Source organism: Tachypleus tridentatus, chromosome 3 (genome assembly GCF_004210375.1).
Source record: "Tachypleus tridentatus isolate NWPU-2018 chromosome 3, ASM421037v1, whole genome shotgun sequence".
NCBI classification, from domain to species: domain Eukaryota; kingdom Metazoa; phylum Arthropoda; class Merostomata; order Xiphosura; family Limulidae; genus Tachypleus; species Tachypleus tridentatus.
The window spans coordinates 77,881,133-77,907,951 of record NC_134827.1 but is presented as its reverse complement, the minus strand read 5'-3'; the positions used below and the strand labels follow the sequence as shown (position 1 = coordinate 77,907,951).

Here is a 26,819-nt window from a genome sequence, read left to right as displayed (position 1 = left end):
GGGACATGCATCCAACCTGTACGTTATGCTACCATCTTCTGATGATTCTGATTATTTACCACTCAACTTACCCCCTTCCCCTCCAGTGACACAATGGTATATCCGCAAACTTATACTGCTATAAACCGGATTTCGATATCCTTGGTGAGCAGAGCACAAGTAGCCCTTTGTGTAACTTTGTGTATAAGAATCAGACAAAAATTTATCCTCCAATGCCCCATCTTCAAGAATAGGCTTAGCCTGAGGATTCAGTGTCCTGAATTGAGAACTGGTCACGATGACCACGTACTAATATATATACGACATAATCATACATACACATAAATAAACGAGTGTAATATTAACATTATTCGTGACTTCACTCCATCTTCTTTCTTTTTGTCTCATCCCAGAGTGCCAGCCTTTTCTTTCAGTGATATTACACATTTACATTATACACAAACGATACGGTGGAGATAACCGATACTTTCAAAGTCCGAAACAGCAATCCTTAGAAAATCACAAATATCAAGTATGAACAGTTTCGTATACAGTTTCGAGGTGGCAACTCAAATATCTTTCTTTCTATATAAAAAAACTGTTTCGACTATTTTACACATTGGTTTGGCTTGAATTTCGCGCAATGCTACTCGAGGGCTATCTGCTCTAGCCGTCTATAATTTAGCAATGTTAGACTAGAAGGAAGGCAGCTAGTCATCACCACCCACCGCCAGCTCTTGGGCTACTCTTTTAACAACAACCTAATCTGAGGGTCGCGGGTTCGAATCCCCGTCACACCAAACATGCTCTCCTTTTAAGCCGTAAGGGCGTTCTAACGTGACGGTCAATCCTACTATCGTTGGTAAAAAGAGTAGCCCAAGAGTTGACGGTGGGTGGTGATGATTAACTGTCTTCTCTCTGGTCTTACACTGTTAAATTAGGGACGGCTAGCGCAGATAGCCCTCGTATAGCTTTGCGCGATATTCCAAACAAACAAACTAATCAACTCTGGAGCAATAAAATATCATGGATGTTGAAACATTTTGCATTAGATGCGAAATATATCTCATCTATAATTTATTTTATTTTTTCTCTGTGTGTGTGTATTTGCATCGCTTTACTTTATTCACTGGGGCGTAGCCAAGAACCTCTTCTAAGAAATAATGCATAACCTTTACGACATTTCTCCGTGAAACGCCCTAAAATGGGTTTCCCATAATCACAAGTTTAAATTACTGATTCAATTACCCGTGAGAAATCAAGAGCGAACGCAAATAACTAAACCACAACGATGAGAATCTGATAAAATGTGTTTAACTGATATATCGTACAGATATATTATTTTCACTCTGTTGTTTGGGTGATAAAATTAACACTGTTATAGCGTAAAGATCTGTTATTTTCACTCTGTTGTTTTGGGTGATAAAGTCAACATGGATAGCTATAGCTTTATTATTTTCACTCTTGTTTGGGTGAAAACGTCAACAATGATATAGCGTATATGTTTATTATTTTCACTCTGTTGTTTGGGTTAAAAAGTTAACACTGATACAGCTAAGAGTGAAGCACAGATATTTAGTTTTAAATTATTTTGTATTTTTCGAAAGTAAAAAAACTGGATATTAATAGATATTCATTGAAGTAAAAATACAAGTCATCATCCATAGATAAAAATAGCCCCTAATAGCTGAGCAGTAAGTATGAAGGCTTAAGACGCTATGAGCTACATTTCAATACTCGTGGTAACACAGCACAGAGAGCCCATAGTGAAACTTACCGTTTAACAACAGATAAAAACATGTATAAACAGAAATCTGTTTTACAGAAGATCCTAATGAAAGAATAACCAGTTAAATATAAGTTCCAAATGCAGCATATGCTGTATAACTTACTTAAACAATCTACGTCGCGGGACAACCATTTTGAGAATCACACTATTCGTTGATAAAAGACTAGCCCAAGAGTTCGAGGTGGGTGGTGATGACTAGCTGCTTTCTCTCTAGTCTTACACTACTAAATTAGGGACGGCTAGCGCAGATAGCTCTCGTGTAGCTTTGCGTGAAATTCAAAAAATAAACAAACAAACGCTTGTAATTAAACTATAAATATGTACATAAATATTACCATAGAGTTCTTTTCACTCTAATCTGTGTTCGTAGGTTTAAGCTGTATTCCAAGAGGGTTAATATGAAATTATTTAGTTTATTAAATGTTATTGTCCTGTTTGTAACCTTTCAAGAAATAGACAAATAGATATCTTTTACAGTTTGGGCCAAAAAACTCATATTTAATTTTCGTATGCTACGTGGCGGCCCGGCGTGGCCAGATGGTTAAGGCACTCGAGTCGTAATCTGAGGGTCAGTGGTTCAAATCCCCATCACACCAAACATGCTCGCCCTTTCAACCGTGGGGGCGTTATAATGTGACGATCAACCCTACTATTCGTTGGTAAAAGAGTAGTCCAAGAGTTGGCGGTGGGTGGTAATGCCTAGCTGCCCTCCCTGTAGTCTTACACTGCTATATTAGGGACCGCTGGAGTTCGAAATTAGTGACTTTGACCAATAATTCAAATTCAAAATTTTTGTAAATCAGCATCAAAGGTTTAATACAGTTTATAAAGCTTTTAATCTGTTTTTAAATATATATTTTTTTATTTTTAAGTACTCTGTACTTGAAATATTTGGACATGTGGAAGTTCACATACCCTGGTAATAATTCTCTCGTTTCTGTGAGAAATGAATACAATCGTTATTAAATATCACATGTTCAAACTGAGGATACGTAAAATGATACAATTGAGTTAAACATTATTTCTAGCTTGTTTCACCAGAAATTATTGGTCTGTGCCTTAGCATCAAGTACGTGGGTTTTTATGCTCAAAAAAGAGGTTGTTCGTTGTGAGCACATCACAGATAACCCACTGTATAAATCTACTCTTAACGACAAGTATGGAAATTCACACACATAGAAATCACTCATTGCTGTTTGTATTCTATTACACTTTTGTTTCTAAGGTGATAAATTGATATATTACGTCGTCTAACATCCTAAAGGCATAAAATAAAACTTTCAAAGATAATTTACGTATAATACTTGTTTTTAAACGAGCAAAAGTCTGGCAACTATTTAAGACGAAAGTTGGACTAAAATTCAAATTTTATACTCGCATGGCTCGTGACAGTTTACACAACCAATCAACTAACAGATCTATTTTTCTCCCGCCCAATGGAGGTCGGATTGCTCATCACCCAACTCGAAGCCCGCAGGTTCGGGTGTTATAACAGGTGCCCCAACAGTACAGACGGATAGCTAAGCCTGCTATACAAACGAATAAGGCAAGTGTTGTTTTCGGACTTTAAAGGTAGTTAGCTTTTAGGCCTAGTGCTGTACACGGGTAGAGTTTTAATCAGATAGAGCAAAAGGACACACTCGTTCCGAGGTGTTTGGAGACCAGCTGGGGTAAGTTTGCACACCCAGCTGTCCCCCATGAAAATTCTCGTCTAAACTCTGTTTAAACATTCCTGCTGATCCAAATGGGATATTTGTATGGAGCTCTATAAGACAGATAATCTGTGTAATGATTTCAACTGGATACCAAAGCACGCGTTTTGTAAGGGATTTCCCAGAACTTACAGACTCGGTATTAACTTTACATGCAGAAACTCTGTGTTTGAATATACGTCTTTTAAAGCAGGTTTCATTTACCTTATAGCTTGTGCAACTATTGGAAACTGGTTACAAGAAGATTATTGCGTCATAGCATATATTTCATCATTAAAAATAAATGACACGAGAGGGCATGTTTATTTTGCAGTGCACTACGTCTTAAGAGTTTTCAACGTCGTGTCAACTAAAATTATTGGAAAGTTCCTACGATAAACAGTGCATCCTGGTAGGAAGAATCATGCCCGTACTTTTTGGTGGCTATCTTCTACTGCAGAGTAATTCCTGTTTTACGCGTGTTAATCAGTTCTGTTCGTCTCTTGTTTCACGGAAACAGTTGAAAATGGTCAATCATATAAGTTCATTCACTTTGTTGAAAGTTTATTGACACATGCAACGAAAGAAATACCCGAAGAAACGACGAAACGAATGGTTGAGATGCGTGACGCCAGATTTGAGCGACTGTCTGTTGTGATTGTTATGAATACCACCATCTTTTGCACTATTTCCAGAAGAACTATTTTGAGAACAATAGAGCATTTCCGTACTTTTTTCACAAACTGGAGTTTAACCAAAGAAATAAATTACCGTTTTCAGTAAAAAATAAAATAAAAAAGTGCTTATGTTAAAGTATTGCTATCGCATCTTCCCGGTATAAGCCGCGAATGTCCCTTTTACGAGCGATTAGGTTAAAAACCGAAATTTTATTCCAGGAAAAATATACTGCAGTAGCTATTCGATCTCAGTGTTTAAAAAAAAGTTTATGATGGATTCGAATATATCGATAAGTTAACATCCGGGACTTGGAGTACAGGTGCCCACCAGGTAAGCAATGTTCGTGCAGTTTAGAAACAAGTTATACAGAGCTAGAGTTACGTTACGCTAAAACATAAGCGACCCACACGTGCTTTTCTCCACCATATTATATCGCGTTACTAGACAGATGCGAAAGGTTGCTCGTATTTTATTCTATGCAGGCAGTTTCGAGAAACTGATAACCTATTTCAAAACTTTTCATCTGATGCAAGAACCTTAATAGTTACCTCAAAATTTTCGTCTTAACAGATCAAACCCGAACAGTCTATAATACGTAGAAAATTGTCGTGAGTTCCAAAGTTTCACTCGGCGAGTCAACTCGGAGAAAGAAGACTTGAAACGCCGCTCCAACCTCGAGATAAGGAAATGGTTTCTTGAAGAATTTGGAAAGGAATACTGTTTGGATAAATGTTTTGTGTGGAATCAGAAGCTTCCACAACACTTAGGATCTTGGTTGAAATGTTGTAAGAAAAAAGTTTGAGTTAGCTCTGGAAATCAAGCCGAACATGAAGGTGAGAAACACATATATTCTGACAATTGTCAAGTGTTCGTTTCAATGTTCCAATATGGTCAACAGAAATACATGTCTAATAAGGTGTTAAGAAATGCTTGTTAAACAAAGTGAAATGTTTGCTAGATGAATAAACAAAATCATCTCGACTATAATTAATTGTGAAATTATCTTATTGTTATATTATGTTTGTGTTTATTTTATGTAAATTGCATAGGTGAACCATACGGGAAAAATACACGGTTATATCGGTTTCTTCTCTCTTAAAGTCAGTATGAAATTTAAAGAGCCGGTGGTAAATTCTTTGCAAAATAAAAAGTGGACAGACCAATAGAGTATGTATAGAAAATATAAATGTATTTCCGAACAGCATTGTGTATCTATATAACATACTGTAAGCAAAAACGTAAATGTAAATTATTTATGGCTGCTACCGATCAATTAATAATAATAAACGCATTTTATATTTACAGTACACCAGAGTTTTATTGCTACTGGGCCACCATGGGTGCAAAAAAAGTATTGGAACGAACTGAAGTGACTTATATAAACAAATGTAGAATGTATAAGTCTGTTTGTTTGTTTTTTGAATTTTGCACAAAGCTACTCGAGGGCTATCTGGGGTAGCCGTCCCTAATTTAGCAATGTAAGACTAAAGGGAAGGCAAATAGTCATCACCACCCACCGCCAACTCGTGGGCTACTCTTTCACCAACGAATAGTGGGATTGACATTATAACGCCCCCACGGCTGAAAAGGCGAGCATGTTTGGCGCGACGGGGATGCAAACCCGCGACCCTCAGATTACGAGTCGCACGCCTTAACACGCTTGGCCATGCCGGGCCTTGTATAAGTCACTGGAAGAACAATATGAGCCAAGCTATTCTATACTCATCTACCTATTCTAATATATAATTGTTTCATTCAGATCTGATAAAACAAACTTTATTATCTATTAAAGTCCTCTCTCCAGATACCCATATAAAGAAGTGTAAAAATCCGAGAGTAATTAAATATAGAAACTTAATTTTGGGAGGTAAATCACCATGAAATCTGCGGTTGTAATTTATTTACTTCGCGATATTTTGAACAAGCGCTCTCATTTGAGCCAGAAATAAGTCTATTGATTAATGACAACTACATGTAAATGAAATTTTGACAGAAAACAATTCACGACAACGGAATTTAACCCGAGTGAAAACCAAGAGAACTAAACAATGTATTGATTGCAATACAGTAAACTTGAAGAAAAGAATCAGTGATAAAAAGGAAAAGGAAAATAAAATTACCAACAACAACCTTACAAAACAAAGAAAAAAATAATTTATACATGAAAGTTATTATTGAAAATTTTATAAAAACTGGTTTGGTTTGTTTTGAATTTCGCGCAAAGCTACTCGAGGGTTATCTGCACCAGATGTCCCTAATTCAGCAGTGTAAGACTAGAGGGAAGGCAGCTAGTCATAACCACCAACCATCAACTCTTGGGATACTATTTTACCAACGAATAGTGGGATTTACCGTCACATGATAACGCCCCCACGACTAAGAGGGCGAGCATGTTTGGCGCAACTGGGATTCGAACCCACGACCCTTAAATGATGAGTCGAACGCCTTCTTAACCCACCGAGAGATGCAGGGCCCAAATATCTATGTCAACGACATGTTATTTCCTTGTTGCTTTATAATTTAAGTAACTACTCGGTTGTTGTATTAAAGAATATTTAGTTACAGAGTTTCCAACGACTTTTAAAGAGACTTCCAAAATTTTAAAGCTAAAAGGAACATTTTCATGTTCTTTTTTGTGAAGAAGTAGACTAAAAAATCTGGCGAGTTTCAAATTAATATTTATCCCTTTGTTTCTTCTGGACAACACAATGGGACTCTACAACCTTGTTATTCATGACCAAACAGCATGAAAATTATAATTACGAGCATTTCTGACGTACATTGGACGGATATAGGAAGACGTTTTAGCTTTTAAACTCATTTTGTTTGAAAACACCAATAAATTTATATATTCCCATTATCGTTTCAAATCTAATTGGCAACATATTTGCAGTCCTTAAATAAACGTTGCCTGATTGGATGGGACAAAACGTATTTACTTTTAAATTCCTTTATTATTTAGCGGGCGATAAGTGATCACGTTCGTTGGACGTGTTGTGTATGTGTGTTTTTCTTATAGCAAAGCCACATTGGGCTATCTGCTGTGTCCACCAAGGGATATTGAACCCCTGATTTTAGCGTTATAAATCCAAAGATTTACCGCTGTCCCATGGATGGACACGTTCGTTGGAGAAGCTCGAAAAGTAACTTATAAACGTTCAATTTAGTTTCAGTCTTTCTAATGAGGACTTCACAAAACTCTGTACTTGGCTGATAACATGCGTTGTTTGAATCTTACACTTAAAATTCCACGTGTATTTGTTCGTTAAGGCCAGTTTACAGAACAAAGCTTGTCTACCCTTCTTACAAGTTGAACTCTTCATGTGTCTTCTAACGACATAAACTTTCTCGAGAACTGGTTTGCGTAGAGCTTTTGGCTTATCATAGCTATGTCAGTACGTGTCTGTAGAAACGTAGAACACAATTTTCTTTTCTTTTCTGTAGCCATGAAGATGTTAACCCTAAATATTTTTGTGCATGCCAGATACAATTGTAAACTAATAAAAAACACATTTATACTGTTTATGATCTAAAAAACAAAGAGCACGTGCTTTATGAAATATATATATGTAATAAAAGCTGTATTTCAAGGAAAAGTTTGTTTGTTTTTTAGAATAAACTTGAGTGAAGGAAATTGAAGCGTAATTGTTATGAAGTGTATAAATAAACTAGCTAGAAAACCACTTCAGTTCTGATTTCCTCGCCAAGTTCTAACACAGTACGTGCTTGCAAGTATTGTTCAAGTCAGGTGTATAGGACAAACCGATAATTAATTCACGTACTTTAATCATGATTTCTAGGATAATTGACTAATTAATGTTTGTAGAGAAAAATTAATGTTCATATTAGAGAAATGACAAAACAAGATTGGCGGCCATTTCAGAGAAACCTACAGGGTAACCTTATAATGAAGAAATGTAATGACCTTAATAAGGAAAGCCTAGTCCTGACGTAATCTATCTTAGGTGTGTACTAATGACCTTAGACGGAGGTTCCCAAACTCTCCCAGCCCAAGGCTATCACCCAGTACATCCTGTGCCCTGACAGATGAATCCCCAGCTACTCACACACACATCTAATTAAACTACCTTAACGATATTGTGTATTTTATGTATTAACTACGTTCCATATCCCCACCGACACTTTCTGGCAGACCACAACTTAAAACTATAAGTCCACTGAGGTCCACCGGTGGGTCAATGTCAATTTTCCAGAGTTTCAAAGCTAAAATCTAACAACAGTGGTTTTATTTAAAAAAAAAAAACAAAAGGCATATCGCTGAGCCACTAGGAGCATAATTGTAGAACACATTAGAGCCTGACGAAAGATTAGATCATGGTTGGACGTATTGTTTTCTCTACAATTAACAAAAAGAACTGAACAAAATAATTTGACATTTTTCACAGACTTTGCTTAAACGTTTTGTAGAATATATTATATATATTAGTTTTGATTTCAAAAAATAAAAACGTGCTTGATAAGAAATAAGGAAATCACACATGCTCAAAAAGGGAGGTTGCTAAGTTTAAATGGAGCTCTGTAATTTATAATGTTATAACATGTGCTACTTTACTGAAGGCTTTGGTGATCAGATATCAATCTTTATCATGGTTAGAAACAAGTAAGATCAACTAACTCCAATTAATTTTAATTTAAAGTTTAAATATTAATTAGTGATTCTTCATCTAAAGTTTAAACATTAATTACTGATTCTTCATCTAAAGTATAAACAATAATTAGTGATTCATCATTTAAAGTTTAAACATTAATTAGTTATTCTTCATCTAAAGTTTAAACATTAATTAGTGATTCATCATTTAAAGTTTAAACATTAATTAGTTATTCTTCATCTAAAGTTTAAACATTAATTAGTTATTCTTCACCTAAATTTTAAATATTAATTAGTCATTCTTCATCTAAAGTTTAAACATTAATTAGTGATTCTTCACCTAAAGTTTAAAAATAAATTAGTTAAGCTTCACCTAAAGTTTAAATCTATTTAGTGTCTCTTTTTTCTTATAATTATATACTAACTTCCAGGTGGTTTAATTCTTTAAACAAATAAGAAATTAGTATCTAGTCATAAATTCATTTATTGATAATTAATTCGACTTAAGTGCTTCTATATACTAACCATGACAAAGATCTTATAATGTTCTTAAAAATCAAAACAAAAAAATAACACTTATATTTTATAAATCATTTTTCACCTTTAAGATACAAAATTATTCTGGGGCTTTTTAAAAATGAAAACGATATTTTTTAGTCTTCGTGATATTCTTTTAAAGATTTTTCTTTGTGTGGAATTTTAAATTCGAATCGAAACTAACGATTCGGCAACATTTAAAAATTATGAACTTTTGATTTCAGAGTCGAGATAAATAAAACTAAAACATGATAAACGAGTCTTAATGGATTAGGTTTCTTGTTATACCGCTAGAGGGTACTATAAGTATAGGCAGGTGCATGTAAATCTCCTGTGTTTTGTTCATCCCTTAGGATACGTTCTAACAATGGCTCATAAATTAGATTAGATTTCTTCGGTATTATTATGCATTCATTTCGAAGAGCTTTCAATGTTTCCACTTAGGACTTTAATAAATCGTAAGAATCTTAAAACCATGTGCTGAATTAAATATAAAAAAACAAATTTATATTTTCTTAGTATGGAAAATATTTAGATACTCGAATTTGTTGTTATTCTATTCAAAAGGTATCAAGTGTGATCAGCTATCTTATTTTGGTTAGTAAAGGCTACATATATGAATTGTTGTCTGTATTTTTTTATTTAAATTGTGCAACCGATTTCAAAAGGAAGCAATAAATAGGATAAAGATGGTTAACCTTGTATGAACGAAAGTATAAGTGTTTAATTTCGAAAGAATGTTTCTCTTAAAATTAGTTTTATTTTTATGCTTTGTTTTTTGTAAACTTACAATGATTCTCGTCACGTTCGTTTGCTGTTTAACGAAAATTATCGTGGCGGGCACATCAAGCATAGTCCACCAGGAGTATTAGAAAACGGATTTTCAGTGGTATGAGCCTTTAGATTTACCACTGGGCAAAGAAGATTGAGTTCGTTGAAATTAATAACAGATTCTTTTACTGATAAGTTATTCAATTACCCTATGCAACACAAATTTTGTTCCTGGATAGTATGTGTTATTTTTTAATTGCTTATGTTGTAAAAGTACAAAAATGGTCATTATTCCCTTAAAACTTTGCTTTTGTGACTTGGTTAATGACATTTAGAAATTAACCTATTTTTTACGTAAAAACGAGCAGATTTGCACATTTTCATTTACATAAGGTCTAAATAAAACAACACATGAATCAATATTTACATCTATTCATACCAAAGTTGTACAGAAATGAACAAAAATGTTAAATAGTGAGTAGTTTTTCGAGATTTGCGACTGTAATGAAAATCACTTTCACGTATTAGCCCCCAAATATAGTCTCACATCATGTTTTCGTTATACGCGCTCCTAGGTCACAAAAACAAAGTTTGAAGAGAAAAATTGGTCTTTTCCATTTACTTTAGGCATAAACAATTGAGAAATAACACTTTCTGCCTAGGTACAAGAAAAAGTAAAAATTTTGTTACATAGTGTTACAGTTCCGAATCACATAAAAAATAACAAAAATACAAAACTATTTCACTAGAGTTTCGAATGATTATTGTAATAATGTTTTTTTAATTAAACGATTTTCAATAATTTTGCATTTCATTACCAAAGTTTCTGAGTTTAAAATAATATAGTTTTTGTTAATGACTCTTCAGAAGCAAACAGGTCTACGATCGAAAGTTCTAATAAATATAAAGCTGCGTTTCATAATTACGGCTTAAACAAAGACGTGTTGTTTTAAATACAACTCGCAGTGAAAGAGCACGCGCCAGCCTCGGGGTAGGCGACGTGGATGAATGTGGTAGTGTGTTATCTTGACTTCGATCTCCTTGTTTGCTGTTTATGGTAGACCTTGTTGGGTTGTCAAACCAATAGTCTGCAGGCAAAAAAAAACAATGATGCAGATAAGATTTGTAGGGTTAATGTCTTAAAGATAGCACGAAAGAATGAGGTATGTTTTTGTAAGGATTAACTAAATCCATTAACAGGCCTTTGAAAAAAGAAACGTTCCAAAATAGGCAGTTTATTAATGTACTACAGAACAATTAGGGAGAACAAAGATGGTAGACGAAGCGACAAACAAATTTTGGAAGAATTAATGTGATTTGTTTTGTTATTTTATAACTTGCTAACTTCGTGTAAAGACAAAGCTAAACAAAATTATTTGTTCTTTATCTTTTGCAAGGATCAAATCTCAAGTATTAACGATACAAGCCTTCAAGCTTCCCTCTGAACCATCTGAGGTCTATTGGTTTGTTTTATATTTTGCGCAAAGCTACACAAGGGCTATCTGTGCTAGCCGTCCCTAATTTAGCAGTGCAAGACTAGTGAACCTGACGATGACCGAAGAAGGTCGAAACGTTGTTCGCTCTTCTATGTAAAGTGTTTTCTCAGCCCAAACGAGCCGTTTTTGCATATAAATTTCTCAACAAGTGGGTTTCTCGTCATCACTGAGTGCAAGACTAGATGGAAGGCAGCTAGTCATCACCACCCACCGCCAACTCTTGGGCTACTCGTTTACCAACGAATAGTGCAATTGACTGTAACTTTATAACACTCCCACGGCTGAAATGGCAAGCATATTTGGTGTAACGGGGATTCGAGCCCACGACCCTCGGATTACGAGTCGAGTACTTTAACCACCTGGCCATGCTGGGCCTGAAGTGATGAGAGACTTATCTCAACATAAATGGCCTGACGGTGTAAGAACACCACGAAAATTGGTGTTAAAACGTTTTCAAACTGTGTTTGAACAGAGTTTTGCGTATAACCTTCAAACATAGGTCCAGTGGATCCAAATATCTAGCTAAATGATCATCCAAACCGAAATCGTACATCTTAATAAACTTTGCACATTAATTTGCAAATTGAATATCTTATACAGAGAGAAGTAATGGCATAGTTTGAAGTTTGTTTATAATTAACACGTGTTGACAACTTTGAAGCGTAATATTAAAGTTAAGTGTAACGAAACTCGCTTGAATTATCAACGACCGAGATCACAATGTTACGCCCAAGAGTTAGGAGAAAAACACGTTCATTTGTATTTTTAGTTCAATTCTGCCTTTAATTTTTTTGCAAATGAGCAGTTTTGTAAAGATAAATCTCATTAATATCGTTGTAAACGAGAACAAACGAGATTACCACAGCATCAGCTGTCATGTAGTGTTCACCAATCGTTACGAATGGATATTACACACTTATTATGGTCTCCCTCCCCTAGTGATCAGTTTCGTAGCCTCCTCCCATCTCGTTGCTCGAAGCTTTCATTGTTTTCCTTGTTTTGTAGTCCTAACACGTAGCATGACTACCAGTCGTCTAACGGCACGTGCCTATAGTAGCCTAACACACCCATGCTATAACCTCGCCTTTAAGCTAGTAAGCCTAAATGTATAAGATCTGAACATTTAATTTAGTACAATTCACAACACTTTAAAGGCTTATCATCCCATAAAACCTTAGCTATGCTATCATACGCATTTCGAGATTCAAGATTAACAGAAGTACTTAATGATAATATTCCAATAAAATAAAGTTTCATGCAAATTATATATTTAATTAATTAAAGTTAATAGTTTAGTTTTAATGGTGTATAACAGTGTTAAGACACCAATACAAGAGGAAGATTTTTAAAAACATTTTTGTATAAGCCAGGTAACCGAGCTAAGCCTAACATTTGTTAAGACTTTTCAACATTTCAGTCTAGAGAAACTGTAGCCTAATTTCGAATTAGTAATAATTAGAAATGTAACCGACGATATTTCAGCCATTCCTGAATATTTGGTTGTCTGTCCGAGTTGTCTTCTGTTTTCTTTTCATCTTAGATTTCCTTTTGTGAAACAGGTTTACTTTTGGTATTCTTCCTTAAAAATTGGACGTGATGTATAAAAAAAAAAACACTTTAAGACGAAATTATAGGATTTGGTGAAATGCATGTTCCACGTAATAGTTTTTCATTTAAAACATTGTACCTACAACAATGCAAAACTACTATAAAATAATGACAGCTTATTATTGTACACACAGTTATAAAGCGCAAGTGTTTAATATAGTATTTTGATAAGAGTTGAGTTATCACAGGTTTGTTGTGTAGTTCAATTGTCCTGAACTGACGTTACATTACTCAGAGCTTTTGAATTTCTCTGACTGCTTTAAGTGACATTACAGCAACTCATAGTTTGTAGAAAGTTGCAGGCCTCAGTCGGGAAATACATGTACATGCGACCAATTTGGCACAAGTTAAGTAAGCCAATGAAAGTAGAAGTGGGAAAAAATGAAGTTAGATTAGATGATTGTGAGTTTAGCTATAAAGTATGCTATCAACTTTTTAAACATTGTATCGTAATAACAGAGCATTTCCTCTTGTCAGTTGGATTCTAAAGTAATTGAATCAACATATACAGACCTTTGAAATAAAAAATAATTTAAAGCTCTGGATACAAATGTGGTAAACAACAGTTTAATACAAGTGAATTATCACTGATTGTGTTATAATAACAGTGTAGAGGAGAATAAGTTGTCTTGTAAAAGGATGTTTTAAAGTAATTGAACCAGCCTCTGTATGAACATTGACGAGAAAGAGACAATTATTTAAAGCTATATACACGTGTTTGACTTGTTTATTTTTAAACTTATTGTAAACAAGTCACAGGCACCTACTGTAATGAATCGCGGCCTATAAAGCCTGTCAGTCTTTTACTGCTAAATTAGGGACAGCCAGTGCAGATAACCCTTGTGTAACCTTGCGCGAAATAAAATAAAACATCCATTTTATCAATGTGATCGACATACGTTCATAGGCGCTATGTCAAATGACTTGATTAGCATTTCTTCGTGAGGAATATTATGAACCCAGCTACTTCAGCTATGCGACGGTTGAAAGGAAGGTAAGAATGGAAGCATTGTTTTGGTGAATTCATACCCCGTAAGCCTCATTTCTAGCAGATATCCTTCTTGATCATATTGCGTGCTGTTGTCTGGGGCACGTGTACGGCTTTGGCCACTTATATTTGTGCTCATGAATTCTCACCTATTGAAAGACACCGCACTTTAAGCATGCGATAGCTGGAATACTATGTGTTGCAGGTCTACTTCAAGATGGTCCTGGTTGTCACAGTTGATCCATATTCCTTTGTTTTCATATGCGATTATGTTCAAGGGACATTTTTTTATTGAAAATCCCGAGTTCCTCATCTGAATATATTCTTTTTGTTCTAAGAATTCAAATATCATGCAATGGAAAGGACTGTTATATATCATTCCCAAATAGATTAATTTTCGGTAGCATCACAATACCTACATAAGCCATACAATGAAAAATGTTGTCCTCATATATTCTATTCACACATTACTTTGTTTTCTGACCAGCCATGACCAGGTGGTTAAGGTGCTCAAATCGTAATCTGAAGGTCGCGGGTTCGAATCCCGTAACACCAAACATGCTCACCCTTTCAGCCGTGGGGTAGTTATAAAGTAATGGTCAATCCTACTATTCGTTGGTAAAAGAATAGTCTAAGAGTTGGCGGTGGGTGGTGGTGACTAGCTGCCTTCCCTCTAGTCTTAAACTGCTAAATTAGGGATGGCTAGCGCACATAGTCTTCGTGAAATTCAAAACAAACAAACACATCTGACTTGCTACTTTGTACATTTGAAGTTATTTTAATATAATGTACACAACTCTATACACTGGTATCACCCAACCTTGTCTCAGTTGTTTAGTTGCCACTTAGAAATAAAACTGTATGTAAAAACGATTAAAATTTTCTATGATCTATGGTTAAGCATCAAAATCAATATTTGGAGGTTCCACTATGAAGAGATTCGCGAAACGAATGAAAGTCAGCCAATCAAAACAGACTGTTATGAATTGTTAGCAGTGCCTCAATGTGGTGTTATCAAAATGTTAAAGCGCTTCCAAGCCAATAATACTGATGCTCGTACAACACAAGTAGGAGGTCATTAGAGGAACCATGACCTATTACTTTCTGTTTTGTCAAAGGCTGGTGCAAGTAGTCCTGCTAATGGACACTAACACCCGCCTGTCCTACTGGTTTAAGTGTTCCTTGAAGAAGAGAGGATTCATCGAAGGCAATGGTTTGTACGCTTCCCATCAATAATACACTAGTCTCTTTGGAAACACACCAGTACAGTCATGAGGTTCCAAACATTTAAGCTACCTTGGAAATAATTATTTCGGATAAGTATTCAAGAAAATATCATAAATCTTATCAACATTCCGATCTTAAATGGAACATTAGTGCTAAGTTACCCATTCTATGCAGGATAATATTCGATACTGAAATGAATTACCGGAAAGAATAAAGATGTATTACTACCTCTCTCAAATGTTCATCCAACAGAGTATAGCTGGATGAACGTTTTCTTTTGTATATCAAATTGAATGAAAAAGTGGTTGAAATTTTTGTGGTATCATAAATTTAATTTAATTCTTTAATTATTCTATTCTATGAAATGGTTGTAATAGATCTTTAACCCGTGTAAACAAAAATACTCGTTTCAGTTATAAGACAGATCTAGGTGTTAAACACGATCCTGTTTTTAGTATCGAATGACTAAGTTTCCACCCATGGGGTGTTGCGTGATGTGACTAGAAGCTGAGTCATATTTCCTGGTAGAAATATTACCTAATTATCAATCTCTCCATTGGTTCAGTTTTCTCAGTGCAGAGCTACGCAGTAGGTTATCTGCACTCTGTCCATTGCTTCACTATTGAGGAGCAAATAGAAAGTTTCCAAGTGTGAAATAACTTATTGTTGGCCTCCGATAATTTTAACTTTAAAAACCTATTTGACAGTATACCCATAAAAGTGTTTTTCTCGTTAGTTGAATATGTTTCAGTACCTGATATCGGTAGTCCAAAAAACAACGTATCCAGAAAAAAAATAAAAAAGGAAATATAAGTGATCGAATGATGTCAAAAAAACAAAACGCAGACCCCAAAATTATTGAAAGTGGACCTTTCTCTTTCAGCCCTCTTCTTGCCCTTAAGAAGAAAGTCCACCTTTCGAAAGCGCTCGGGTTATAAGATTTTTACCACGACTTACCTCACGATATTTTGATACTTTTTATTGAAAATATTACAACAACATATAATTATTATTGTATGGGAGCTGTTATTGTCTGTCTGGTTGTTTTACACTGGGCTACCTTTTATGACCACTGCACTGAACCAAATTTCGGATTTTAGTGTTCTATGTCCGTAAATTTACCACTGTCGTTGAGCGTATTTTCTTATAGCAAAACCACACTGGGCTATCTGCTGAGGCCACCGAGGGGACCACTGTCCCATAGGGGGACTACATGACAGCCAAAACGTTGCAAATGATTTTGCTGTATTTATGTCAATTTCTTACGGAACCTAAGATTACTTAGAAAAAAAAGCATTTTGATTATTTTTAAAACTTTAATTCTTATTTAACCACAAAGATAAAAATCGGCTGTGCTTATAGGCCTAAAATTCCAAATTCTAGTCCTGCCTTCTATTTTACCATTATCTCTTTTCAATAATAACAAACTTCATTTTAGAATAAATAGTTCTCGAGTTTTCTTTCATCTCTAATGAAATGTAAGTCATGTGACTTATCACATGATATGTGAAAATTTAATCTTACTTTTAACTTAAAAAACGAGTTTCATTTAGTAAGGAATATTAATAAAAACGAGTAAAAATATCGAGTGAAGTTGGATATTTTGTCTTCCCGAAATTCTTGTCATATACATTACTCGAATGTTAACGTGAATGGTGTTTCGTGAAACAAAACTAATAGAGTGCTGAGCTATATATCACAATATCAGTGGAAGGCGTTAACCCTGTGTTATACATTGTAACGTCTAGGAAATAATTATTTCTTTGTTACTCAATACACATACAAATGCTTTTACTTCAAAGTAAAAGTCTAAATAAATCAGAAATAGTTCTACTGATTCATTAACTGAACAATGGTACTTATAGGTAACGTACCAATTATAACATGCCAAAAACACTTCTGTGTACAGTACAGACACATTTAGGTAAGAAATTCAAAGAAAAAAAAAAGTTTTCCATTGTATTTTCGCGTGTACGATAGAGGGGTTAAACTGCCGTCAGTTTCATGCTGTACCATAAAGACAAAACAATATAATAGCTTTGTTTGTTTGTTTTTGAATTTCGCCCAAAGCTACACGAGGGCTATCTGCGCTAGCCATCCCTAATTTAGCAGTGTAAGACTAGAGGGAAGGCATAGTTATCACCACTCACTACCAACTCTTGGGCTACTCTTTTGCCAAATAATAGTGAGATTGATTGTAACCTTATAACGCCCCCCACGGCTGAAAGGTCAAGTATGTTTGATGTTACGTGGATTCGAACCAGTAACTTTCAGATTACGAGTCGAGCGCCCAAGCCACGTACCAATGCTGAGCCAATACAGTAGCATAGAATAGCTGAGGAAAATGACAAGTATATCTAGAAGGCTCAGAAGATCGAGCACTTTAGAAAAGCTTCCAATCTTATGTATTATTTTCAATATATTTTATCTTATTCCGTTGGCTTAGCCCCCTAGTAGCACAGGGGAATGTTTGCAGACTTACAACGCTAAAAATCGGGTTCCATACCCGTGATGATATAGAGCACAGATAACCCATTGTGTAGCTTTGTGGTTAACTTTAACGAGCACTTTCGTCCCTAGTTTATAGATGTCTAGCAAATACTAAGGCGCTGAGAATTACGTTGTTACGTTCGCATTATGACATAAAAACACTCGATTTATTTATCCAGTAATAAAAACAAAGTAAATTTATTCTGATCCTGATATAATTATTTTTAAAAACTTCTAACTTTATTAATTTATAATACAAAACATTTTTTGACGATACATGGATAATACTTCGAACATTTTGTTAATCAAAAGCGAGATTTTTATCATTCATTTCTAGCGGACATATCGTTAAAATAACTATTACTTTAAAGGTATGTAATGTGAACCCATGTTGTAATATTTATTATCATCAGAAATATAAGCATAATATTTACATGTAATTAAAATAGAAATAAATTTTAAGTCATAAAAAATCATGCTATTGTAGCCAATATAATATGACGTGGTATAAATCAAAATAACATTTAGTATGCTATGAAACATTTTAGAACAAGAAATGAAACAAGCCTAAAACTCTACAATCTAAGGGTTAATTTTTCTCTAATGATAGTCGATAATTACTAATTACGTATTACGTGGATTTAAAACTGCGAATTTTTTTTTTTTTATCGAAAAGACGTTTATAAACGTCAACCTTTAGAATTAGCAGTTTAGTTACTTGGTAGTAATGAGACACGTTTGTTTGTTTTTTTTCCGATTTCAAAACTGCGTGTTTCAAACTGGTTTACATTATATATCTCTTCTGTAATCCAAAATTCCAGTTACTATGTCGTGAAATGCGAAGCGACTTGTCTGGGGTAAGATCCGTTCCAAACCTGCCTAGCGAGTTACAGTTTCAACCGAGATATGTCTGAGCTGATTCTTATCTATAGTTGAAAGGGTTTATCATGTATTATTATTCTGGCTACACCTGTGTTAAGGGCGTTCCAATAGCTTGCTTTGCTTTAAAAAAAATTGCAATAGCAAATCTTGTACAAAGAAATATTTCGGTTGCAATTTACACAGAAAACTGTTGTCCTGGGAGGAATTGTTACCACAGTACGTTTTGACGTATTTAGACGTGATTTGAAAAAGCTTCACTATGGCAACTCCTCTTCTAAACATTACCATAACAACTATTGACGAATAGTAGTCCTAAAGCATTTTAGGAACCTTCACATGTTAAAACAAAAGTAAGAGTTCCGTATTTTAAAATGAAACTCCTACTTTGGAAGGTGAAAGATAAATTCTTAAGAAAGAATAAAGGACGAGAAATTTACACATTCAAACTCAGCGTAGTTCTTTTGTGAATACAGTTTTTTAATTATTGACGGAATTTCATTTGGACATTCTTTTAAAACGCAGTAGTAATATGGTGAAATGTGTTTGTTGTTCTACATATACACAATTCTATCTGTCTGTACATATATATTGATAATAATAGTTTACTAATTCAATTTCTACTTCCTTAAGATATTATCGAACAATTTTTGTTATCTATTTATGTGTGTGTGTGTGTGTGTGTGTGTATTAGTAATAAATGTTTAACTATTCAATTTTTACTTCCTTAACTTACTATCAAACAATTCGTTTTCTTAGATATATATGTATGTATGTATCATCATCATATAATAATGAAAATTTTGCTTATATGATACTGGAAAAAGCTTTTATTACGCGATGTACAACCTCTAACTTCGCGAAACTTTTATTCTGCGTGAATGCAGATTTGCAATAGAGGCCACGCTTTCCTCGTTTAGCCTCCTTTTCCCGCCAAGGATAACTTTATTTTTCTTCATTCTCAAGGTGCATATATGACTTCCTGCTTACGTCACACGTGGATCTAATGCATTGACGCTACGGGTAATCGGCTAGTATTAACAATAAACGTTTAACAATTGAGTTTTTTTAAATGATATCAAACAATTTGTTTTATTCCTTCTTTAAACATTCACAGTTTTTCAGAATTATGTGAAAAGGAATAGATGAAAAATAGTGAAAACTATGAAACCGGTTCTTTAAAGAGCAAGTTTTGAATAACTGTAGAAGGTGGTAGGGAAAATAAAACTATATATATATATACATACGCATGAATCAGGCCTGACCTTGGAACTTAGAGTGTCAGGATGTGTATCCAAAAATCCTGTGTTCGAACCATATTCTGAAACTTTCACACTTCCAGCTGAAATCTTGATATCAAAGCGATAGCCAATCCCCTTATTCGGTTCAAAGATTCGTAAAAATTCCCGTGTAGCTTTTTAATTTTGTGCATCCCTACATGTGAACACTAAAAATTAAAGACCGCATTACCTAATCCCGAAGGTCTCTGATTTTTCCATTTAGCCCACGTTTTCTTAAAGAGTATTTTAATTTAAATGATTCTCAAACTGTTCACGTGCTCTCGACAGTGTTAACGTTTACAGAAAATATGTTTTGTAAACACAACTTAAATGTTATTTGCAACAGAAAAGTTAAATCCTTAGAATTTTATATTGATATTAATCGTTACACACTCACAACAGGTCCAGCATGGCCAGGTGGTTAAGGCACTCGATTCGTAATTGGAGGGTCGCGGGTTCGAATGCCCGTCACACCAAACATGCTTGCCCTTTCATCTGTGGGGGCGTTATAATGTTACGCTCAATCCAACTAATCGTTGGTAAAAGAGTAGCCCAAGAGTTGGCGGTGGGTAGTGATGACTAGTTGCCTTCCCTCTAGTCTTACACTGCTAAATTAGGGACGGCTAGCGCAGAGAGCTCTGCGCGAAATTCAAACCATTCACAACTTTAAATAAATTTTAAAAGAGGTTACTCACATATTAATTTAAAGTCAGGCGATGTCTTTTCTTAGCAACCTTAGCTCTTGTAAAGCAACTAAACAAGTTGAGAGAAACAATTTTACGACAGAAGAAATGAAATACAGGTATTGTTCTTATAGAGATTACGTGTCTTTTGGCATAACATTATGCAGACAAATTTATTTTTTTTCCAATTTTCTGGTCTATCAAGGACTATATTCAATCCATGGTTATCTCTATGTCTAAATAGCTATGATATTTTATTACGCCACCAGAATATTCACTCAGCCAAAAATTACAATGTACTCCTTTCGAGTGACGCGAGTTCATTTGTCATACAACACGACACTAAGAAAAAGACACTTTCTCGCTCCACACACACACACACACATACCCTGCATCGCAGACGTTTTTATAACATTAGCCAAAAGAGTTGAAGTTATTTATTCCCACTTTTTAAAATCGAAATTCCTTAAAATTCCCACAGTGTGTCAGTAGTACGATTACGTACTCACGAGGTTAAAATCTGAGGTCCGATTCCTGCAATGAATAGTGTGTGTTTTCTTATAACAAAGTCACATCAGGCTATGTGCTGCGTCTACAGTAGGGAATCGAACCCTTGCTTTTAGCGTTGCAAATCCGTAGACTTACCGCTATACCAGCGTGGGACTCGCGATGAACAGAGCGCAGATAGCCTATTGTGTAACTTTGCTATAAAGCAACCGAACATAGAATATCCATAAAATGTATTTTTAATTTTGTCTATGATTTCATTTGTATACTTTAAGCACAATGGCCATAAGAGGTGATACAATCAACTGGTAAAATATTTTACTATAGATTCAGGTTAGATGTTAAAAATAATTTACTACAGATTCATATTAGATGTTAAAAATATTTTAATACTGTTTCAAATTAGCTGGCAAAAATTTCACTACAGGTTCAGATATCTAGGGATAATAATTCTGGCAACTTACTTAATTTATTCTCAACTTGATGAGTGATTGAAGAATAAAACAACAACAACAGTGAAATGGTGTTTATTTATGTTTGTGTGTAGAACAACACGTCTAAGTTGTGGTGGTAAAGTTTGTTAAAAATACATTTAACCATGTTGAAGTATTTTATTGTATTTCATATTGCAGACATTGTGTATTCTTACAGAAGTTTGACTTTCTAGTCGGAGAATGTAATAGAATTACCCTGAGTGAGTTATTCGCCCTCCTAGTGGCACAGCGGAATGTCTGCGGACTCGCACCTCTGGAAACCGGGTTTCGATACCCTTTGTGGGCAGAGACAGATAACCCATTGTGTAGCTTTGTGCTTAATTCCATACACAAAATACTGAGTTATTCTATGTTTAAATTCGAAAAGATTAACTCTAGATAAATACGAACATCGTTATGTTTAGGAAAGAAATATAAAAGAGAACTAAACCTTCTGTTACATTGTTTATTTTCTGTGGTTCACGAATATCTTGGCAATTGCGAAGGGTGAAGGCAGGCCAAAAATGGCCCTAAAGGCCTGATAAACTTAAGAATATCAGAAAAGGGGAATACATTTGAGGAGCCCATTTAATTTTCATGGGAAGGGAGAACAATCTTTCGTAGTTACGACACTAGTTATCTTAAATAAATATTACTTATAATACTTATAATTTCTGTAGAAACCAATTTTATAAAAAAATGTAGAAATAAAAGATTGGTTTGTTTGGAACTAAGCGCAAAACTACACGATGGGTTATCCGTGCTCTGCTCACCACGGATATCGAAACCAAGTTTTTAGCGAAGTGAGTCCGCAGACATGCCACTGTGCCACTGGGGAGGCCAAAGAAAAAGAATATACTATTCACATGTAAATTTCTATTACATAAATATTTAGATAATATTCTTGAAAGTTTGAATGATACAAAAGTAGACTTAACTTTAATAAACTATTAGTAATGACTGTCTAGTCTATTCCTCCTTTTTACTTGTATTAACAAAAACGAGTATCTTTCATTTCTACTAGTATTAATTGTGACGAGTATCCTTCATTTCTACTAGGAATAATAATGACGAGTATCCATCTTTTCTGCTGGTATTAAATATTATGAATATTCTTTATTTCTTCTTGTATTAATAATGAAAAGTATCCTTCCCTTCTACTACTATTAATAATGACGAATATTTTTCTACTAGCATTAATAGCGACGAGTATCCTTCCCTTCTACTACTATTAATAACGACGAAAGTCATTTCTTTCAACATGCTATTATTCGAAAGTTATCAACGTAAATATTAATCGATGTAACAATATCCAAGAATATCTTGATATTTGCTTTTATCTGCAGTAATATTCAAAGGATTTTTTATAATAAAAATTAATGTGTCTTATCATTACAGAATATATTTATTTACCTCTCTGCCTATCTATTTGTATAATAATTAAAAACACATTAAATAAACCACATCACGTCAATGATTAAATAATTGTCTCTAATTGTTAGAAATATTTTGGGCCCAACAATGGTCAGGTAGTTAAGGCGTTCTATTCGTAATCTGAGGGTCACAGGTTCGAATCCGCGTCGCACCAAATATGCTCTGCATTTTTCCCGTGGGGGCGTTAAAATTTGCGGTCAATTACACTATTCGTTAGTAAGAGAGTAGCCCAAGAGTTGGCGGTGGGTGGTGATGACTAGCTGCGTTCTCTCTAGTCTTACACTGCTGCTAAATTAGGGACGGCTAGTTCAGATAGCCCTCGTGTAGATTTGCGCGAAATTTAGAAAAAGCAAACAAGATAAAATACAAGTATTTTACAAAAAAACAAAAACAAGACACACTTGTAGGCGACGTAAATAAACTAAGACACCAGTGTAAATTAAATAAAGATTGACTGCACAACCAAACATTGTAATGAATTAATTACTTTAATCAAATATAAATTAACCAGCCACTCTTGAAGATTAATATATTACATGGAATGATAACAAAAGAATGGGTAAAACGACACAGATTGTTTTTAAAGTCTTACGACGTTTTCGAAATAGTTACAATCAAAAGTTGTAAACAGAATATTTATTTGGCAATGGCTGATTTTAGTCGTGGATTTCGTACACAACTATTCGAAGGATCCCTGGGCTGCCCATCACCAGTGTATAATAACATATATAAATGAAATATGGGAAAGATATAATGTTGGAGGAAACAACGCCCCCACCACACCCCATTTCCATATGCCTTGACTGAAAGGAGAATTTAATACTCCATCTCGGTGTCCCCAATTTAACAGTAATAGATTAGAGGAAAGGCGGACAGTCAACACTACCTACTGTCAACTTTGGGACTGCTCTTTGACAAATGACTAGTGGGATTGACTGATATATTATAACGCCCATACAGCTGTTAGTCGAGTTCCCTACATTGTAGACTGTGCCAGCTCTAGGAAAAATCTTAAGTGTCGTACGTTGTTGAGAAAGACAACAGTACCTGTAAATTGAATAATATAAAACGTTTCGTTTTCTCATTTTCATTGTCAATAAAATACAAAGCTTTGATCTTTAACATAGTTTTCAAAATAATTTAACCAGCATTTTATAAATCACACAATAATAACACTTTTAACATTTTACAACTACCACTGATAAACGTCAGCTAACAAAAATGTAAGGAATAGTAAGGCTTAAATGTTCGATGGATCATTCGCCTTTTTAACTGAATCCCAACATCTAGGCCTGACATGACCAGGTGGTTAAGGCACTCTTTAACTAAATTTCAACATCTAGGCCCAGCATGACCGGGTAGTTAAGGCACTCGACTCGTTATCCGAGAATGGCGGGTTCAAATCCCCGTCACACCAAACATTCTCGCCCTTTCAGCTCTGAGGATGTTATTATGTGGCGGTCAATTCCACTATTCCTTAATAAAAGAGTAGCCCAAGAGTTGGCGGTGGGTGGTGATGACTAGCTACCTTCCCTCTAGTCTTACAATGCTAAATTAAGGACGACTAGCGCAGATAGCCCTTGAATAGCTTTGCGCGAAATTCATACCAAACCCAACATCTAACTAAATTTCAGTTGATAAATTGTATTTGAAAATGGACAGTATGAACCAGTAATTCCAGAATTTATGGAATCATTTTGAACATGTGTAACGAAGTTGAAATAAAAGGTTCCCACAAAACAAACTTGGAGTGTCTAGTGACGAAACTTGATAATTCTGCCGTCTTAAGAAAACTAGTTGAATGTCGAGACATTTGTGGTATAAGAGATCCGATGGCATAGATGACGATGTTTTATACCTGTTAATCTTGCTTATTTCCACTTTCTTGAAAATCAAGATATATTTTTGAACCAGAAAAACAACCGCAATAAAATGTCTAGTTCGTTATAAGAGCATTAACTGGCAACACTCTCAAGTTATTACAATCAACATATGTTTCTCATTTTCTGTAAACTTCGCGAAGACCTGAAAGCTATGTTGCAAATAAATTATTATGATACAAATCGTATACAGTTATTCAACGAAAATTATAACAAAAATTAAATGAGTACATAAGAAAATAAACATTCTGTTTAACTAGTAAAGCTCTGGTCGTTAGAGTCCTTTAGGGAATCAATACCAAATAGTATTTTTAAAAACTTGTATATTATTTGGCAGGGGTGGTATTTTGATTACTGTTTTTTTTTCAACAAAAAAAAATCTCTAACGAGTTTTTGCCCTCTATCGGCAAAATGATATATCTGAGGGCTCATACTACAATAAACCGGGTTTCGATACACGTGATGGGCAGAACACAAATTACATGTTGTACAGTTTTGTGCATAATAACAAACAAACATAATATTTTGTACATTTTGGGTGGAGATGCTGCTCACTATTTTTTCAACGAAATAAAATCTTTCACTTTTTAGCTAATTAAATACACGTGTAAAGAAACGTATTTAACTGTTGGGTTGCCTTTGGATGTTGTGGAGGCAGTAAATTTGAGTGTTTGTTTCTGTATTTCGCGCAAAGCCACACGAGGGCTATCTGCGATAACCGTCCCTAATTTAGCAGTTCTAAAACTAGAGGGAAGGCAGCTAATCATCACCACCTGCCGCCAACTCTTGGGCTACTCTTTTACCAACGAATAATCGGATTGACCGACACATTAATAACGCCCCCACGGCTGAAAGGGCGAGCATGTTTGGTGCAACAGAGATTCAAACCCGTGTCTCAACTTACAAGTCGAACGCCTTAACCACCTGGCCATGCCGAGCCAAATTTGAGTGAATTTAAACGAAAGATTGATAAACGTGCGAATGATAAAGGCTGGCTTTAATTTTTTTAATTTAATTATTCGATAGTTTTAGTTTGACTTTAAGGATGTGACAGCTGAAATGGAACAACAAGTCTCTTATTGACCCTAAGCATTATGTTATGTGATATTTTTGTATTTATTAACGGTGGATTCAGCATGGCTCGGTGTCTTGCGTGCACTGTGAATGTCATGCTCCAATGTCCAAGTATTTTGGTTAAAATGTAGCAACCCAGGAGCTGACAAAGGTTGCAGTTTTCAAAATTAGGCAAGGCTATACACTAATATCCCTTCGTGTAGCGTTGCAGTTGGATGTTGTGTTATTAAATTAGCATAGGTGTTTCTTTATATTGGTTTAATAACCTTTATACCTATACTAATTAATAACCTAATATCCAACTGCAACGCCCCCTACAATCTTGTACCCGTTTATACTTTCGTCCCTAAGACAGGTGTCCGGCAACGGTCACTTGCAAGCTCTCTCTTTCATAACCTGAAGATGACCTAGGAAGATCGAAACGTTTTTCTCTCCTTATCGATAAAAGTGTTAATACCCATACCAGTCCGTTCTGAGAAAAATTTTTATTTCAAGTGGGTTTCTCGTCATCAGAAGTTAAAAACTGCTGCAATGAAGCAACAGAGATCTATAAAACCCAAGTTATTTAGTTGTCCATACTTTTTATTTTATTTCTGTAGTAAAGGCTTGAGGTACTACATTTACTAACTATATTTTTTAATTTTTTTTTAATTGGCCTCCCCCATGGCAGGTGTTATATATACTAACTGTCGCGTAGGAACAGCTGCCAAGCTATACATAAAAGGCCGCAGGATAAACCCCATTCG

The 26,819-nt window shown here is 34.8% G+C and overlaps 1 long non-coding RNA gene across 1 annotated transcript in view; it reads left to right on the top strand.

Annotated features, from left to right (window-relative positions):
* Nucleotides 1-3,275: 3,275 nt before the first annotated feature.
* LOC143247265 (uncharacterized) overlaps nt 3,276-26,819 on the top strand; it is a 111,712-nt gene continuing 88,168 nt past the window's right edge. The window contains exon 1 of the long non-coding RNA XR_013026453.1: nt 3,276-4,970. This is a non-coding gene — a long non-coding RNA (uncharacterized LOC143247265). The remainder of the gene's footprint in view (nt 4,971-26,819) is intronic.